Genomic DNA, 4,901 nt, shown 5'->3' on the forward strand with positions numbered 1-4,901 from the left:
ATTTTATAAATATAAATGAATATTAAAATGTTGTATTTATTTTACGTTTCACTGGGGTTCATAGCTGTACTGGTGTAACTCAGACTCACTGGATCATAAATAACATCCTGAATATGTTTATTACAGCTCTGTGTGTTTGTTGGGTGGAAACGATTCAGATTCGTTCTTCAGATGCCTGGACAGATCAGGATCACAATTCCTAATATACACCGATCAGCCATAACATTAAAACCACCTCCTGGTTTCTTCCTGGCTCCACTTACCATATAGAAGCACTTTGTAGTTCTACAATTACTGACTGTAGTCCATCTGTTCCTCTGCATACTTTTTAAACCTGCTTTCATGCTGTTGATGATCCAGGACCCCCACAGAGCAGGTATTATTTAGGTGGTGGATGATCTCAGCAGGATCTCAGCACTGCAGTGACACTGACATGGTGCTGGTGTGTTAGTGTGTGTTGTGCTGGTAGGAGCGGATCAGACACAGCAGCGCTGCTGGAGTTTTTAAATACCGTGTCCACTCACTGTCCACTCTATTAGACACTAGTTGGTCCACCATGTAGATGTAAAGTCAGAGACGATCGCTCATCTATTGCTGCTGTTTGAGTCGGTCATCTTCTAGACCTTCATCAGCGGTCACAGGACGCTGCACACGGGGCGCTGTTGGCTGGATATATTTGGTTGATGGACTATTCTCAGTCCATCAGTGACAGTGAGGTGTTTAAAAACTCCAGCAGCGCTGCTGTGTCTGATCCACTCATACCAGCACAACACACACTAACACACCAGCACCATGTCAGTATCACTGCAGTGCTGAGAATGATCCACCAACTAAATAATACCTGCTCTGTGGGGGTCCTGACCACTGAAGAACAGGGTGAAAGGACTACAGTCAGTAATTGTAGAACTACAAAGTGCTTCTATATGGTAAGTGGAGCTGATAAAATGGACAGTGAGCGTAAAAACAAGGAGATTTCTTCTCTCTTTCTGTGAGGTGATGCTGAAGATGAAAAATTCGGCGTCCCAGAATAATTTTTCTCCTGTTTTAGATTTCGGCGGCGTGAATAATTTACTTGGGATGAATTTTCACTCTGGAGTTTCGGATCTGCGGCGCAGTTTAGTTTTGCGACGTATTAAAAACCACAGACGCTTTAAAACCGCTTATTTATTATTATTATTATTTAGATTACGTCTGATCTCGTTAATCTCTTTAGCAGTGAGACACAGACTCTTTTTCAGCTTCTTATCCTTCAGAGAATCTTTCAAAGCCTCAATTTCACCCTGTTTGAGCTTCTTCTCCAGGTCATCAATCAGTTTCTGGCTGTTTTCAGGATCAGAGACCCAGTCTTCCAGTTTGGCCATGGTGGATAAGGTCTTGAGATCTGTTGAAATGTAGATAATGTAGTTGTTTACACAGTGTATCAGATTTTCATTTGTACACTGGCTACTGCAGTTGAAGGTCAAAGCTTTGCAAACACTGGTAGGGAACACATTATCGTAAAAAGGAATTTGTGTCCTTACTGGTTTATTTTATTTTTGCATATTTGCAACTTTTAGTTTTTTTGCACCTCTTAAAAAAGTGTAATATAAGACAAGGGGCAGATAATTTGTCACAGCACACATATCATGACAGTACTACACTTTAAATAATTTTCTGCAATGGTTTCTTTTCTTTGACCGAATTATTGAAACCCAAACCCTGAATTTGATGCCTATAACACATTCCAATAAAAGTTACAGAATGTTGAAGTGGAGAAGGGTTTTGGGACTTAACAAAGATACAAGTTACCATCAAGGCATCTTTTCTTGGGAAGTCTGTAGTTATTTTAGCACGGTGATACCAGGCCTCATTCTGCCTGCACTACAACAGTGCGGCTTCCTAGACACAGAGTGTGTGTGTGCTTGACCAGCCTGCCTGCAGTCCAGATCCACAAGAAACACTGCAACAATCAGTGTCCTCAGTTCCAGACGCATTAAAAAGTCTCATTAATAAAAATGCTGATGGGACTTGGTAGGGAACACACCCCCGTCCTGACTTTTTTGGAGTTACAGCATCAAATTCTAAACGTGTTTCTATTTACAAACTAGAATGAGGTTGATCAGTGAAACATTAAGAATCTTTTCTTTGTACTTTTATCAGTTAAATAAAGATTTAAGGGAAGTAACACATCACACATTCTTCTTTTTACTGTCATGTATTAAACGTGACCCGTCTGTGTTGCTCAATTACAGATTAATAAATGATTGCCGTAGTTTTGAATTTTTTTATTGTCGTCCTGGTCAGGGTCGCGGATGGTCTGGTTTCACCAGAAAAGACTGGGTGCAAGGCAGGAATACCCTGGATGGGATGACGACATTAAAGCATTAATAGATTTTAGTGGGTTAGTAAGAATTTAGTTTTTACTTACTTGGAGAATTATTGAGACGGTTATCTGGTTCATCCACGCCGTCCTCTGTTTGACTCCTAAACCTCTTCCCTGTGTAAACATGTAAGAAAAAATAACACACACACAGAAAAATCACAAATACCTTCAAATCATCAAGCAAGACCTTAATATACCTAAAAATGACTAAATGTATAAAGGTATTTTAATGATTTACTTTAAGTGTTTCAGCCAAATCAGTTATATGAAATAAATGATGTCTGGAAAAGAGTAGGGCTGGGTATCGCCACTAATTTCCTGGATCGATTCGATTCGATTCACAAGGTCCCGATTCGATTCGATTCGATTTCGATTCAACACATTTAGGCATATTTGAGTTACATTAACAGGTTTTGTTTAAATATGTACAGATGTTCAGAGAACGAATGTGATAATTGTACAAAGAACATAATATTTTCATTAATAAAAATATTTGTGTATTTTGTTTACATAAATAATTACTCCAAAACAGAAAACAGTAACATTCATTTTTTATTATTATTTTATATGTCTGACACGCTACAACATTGTAAATGTAATGTAAACATACACCTGGCTGTTGAACAGCTTATGCCAAGTTTACACGACACGACACTCTGATTAACACCTGGTCGCTGTAATGTTCACACTACACGACTGATCGGCGATGGGGGGTTTTACACTACACCATCTATCACCAGGGGGAATCACAGGTGAGCTTCTCTGCTCTCCAAAACTACGTTCTGTCACGAAAACACACGTGAGAAGTGATGAAAGGTTTAATGATACCACGTCCAAACATGCACATCAACAAGTAGCGAGAGATGAAAGTTTGTGCGCCGATGAAATAAATGAATCTGAGTGGATTTGGCAACACGAGCAGCATGGCTTGTTCTATAGTGAGTTGGAGGTTAATAAATATTTTGTTTTGTAGAGAACGATCAGGTCAGAAATACTGTAAAACTCGCGTGTGCTGATGTATTCTGATAGAAACTATATTGCGCTCCTGAACCACCTGTTTACAACCTCGCCCCTGTGTTTCCCCTCGCTGTTTCTCACATTGATTGAGAGCCGAGTTTTGATCGCAGAGCGAACACCGAGTTCCTCCCGAATCCAGCACCGACCCGTCACCGAGCGAAAATCAGGGCTAGAATCATGTAGTGTGAACCAGGCATAACTTGAGCTTCTGCCATGCTGAACTGATGTGCAGGTCAGATCTCGTTGCGCAAAAAAACACTGGCTGGTCACGCGAGATTAAAGGGGGTAACAGATTTCCGTGTGCACCGTAAAAAAGGGGCGTATTTAAAAGATCGATCTCGAGTTTATATGAATCGATATCGGATCGTTCAAATAAAGATTGATTCGAATCGAAAAATCAATTTTATAAACCCACCCCTAGAAAAGACTGTTCCAGAATTTCTGTGTTTGCTGTGTACAGACTCCAGTGGCCTGTACACAGCTCTGTCCCTAACCCCACTGAACACCTTTGAGATGCACTGGAACACTGAGGCCCTCTTGTTCAACATCAGTGCCTATAGGCAGTCCAATAATCTCATGGTCGAGTGTCCACAAACTTGTGGCCTAATAGTGCCCTACAGCAGTGGTCCCCAGCCACTGGGCCGCAGACCGCTACCAGTCTGTGGGTCATTTATTACTGGGCCGCACAGAAAGAAAAAATAATTAGAGACGCTACAATAGCAATGAAAACACTGCGCCAATTTTCAACACACTTCAGGCGCTATTGCCTCCTATCACCACTAGGTGGGAGCTACATCTTGTTGCATTGAAAAAAGCTGATTTTCCATTATTGTGAGTTAGTTATTACACAGTTACATAGTTATTTTATTTTAAATCCTCCCACCCTGCCAGTCCGTGACATTATGTCTTAAATAAAACCGGTCCATGGTGCAAAAAAGATTGGGGACCTCAGCCCTATAGGTCAGAGTTTTACTGTGACTTACTCTCTGGTTCGGCATTGTCAACCTCATTTCTGTTAGAAATGTTAATAAATCAACCAACAAACCAATGATCATGATCAATTCTGTCATTTCTTACAGCCAGCAGTTAATATTCGGCTCCTTTAGTGAATAAGTTCTCTACAGAACTTGTTATCAACCTACACCAGTAAAATGCTTAACTTTGCACCCCTGGGATCAGATGAATCCCCCCCCCATCTCCAAACCGGCAGGTGTAGCAACAATTCATAACAAGTATGTTCTTTTTTGTCTAATAATTATTAGTTTTAAAGCTAAAAGTGACCAAATTCTTTTGATGTTACTGTTTTACTGCCATATTTGTTATGTTGGGCTGGTTTTTGATTCAGTAAAGCATGAAAACTTATTGACCTCACACTCAGTGATGTGTTATTCTGAAGGATCACTATATATGCCCATTGGTTACTGGTTACCATCAACTAATGACCATTAGGACTTGGTAAGGGGAAGAGGTATTTATCTAAAACACAGTCGTCAGCTGGAACAAAATCACAGAAGCAATTAAT

At 40.2% G+C, this 4,901-nt stretch overlaps 1 long non-coding RNA gene across 1 annotated transcript; it reads right to left on the bottom strand.

Moving 5' to 3' along the window:
- Window positions 1-1,148: 1,148 nt before the first annotated feature.
- LOC134306493 (uncharacterized) lies at window positions 1,149-3,803 on the bottom strand. Its single transcript, XR_010009261.1, has 2 exons — window positions 2,408-3,803; window positions 1,149-1,381 (listed from the first exon to the last, which is right to left on the bottom strand). It is a non-coding gene; the product is annotated as an uncharacterized LOC134306493 (long non-coding RNA).
- Between the last annotated feature and the right edge of the window lie 1,098 nt (window positions 3,804-4,901).

Source organism: Trichomycterus rosablanca, unplaced genomic scaffold (assembly GCF_030014385.1).
Source record: "Trichomycterus rosablanca isolate fTriRos1 unplaced genomic scaffold, fTriRos1.hap1 scaffold_194, whole genome shotgun sequence".
NCBI lineage: Eukaryota > Metazoa > Chordata > Actinopteri > Siluriformes > Trichomycteridae > Trichomycterus > Trichomycterus rosablanca.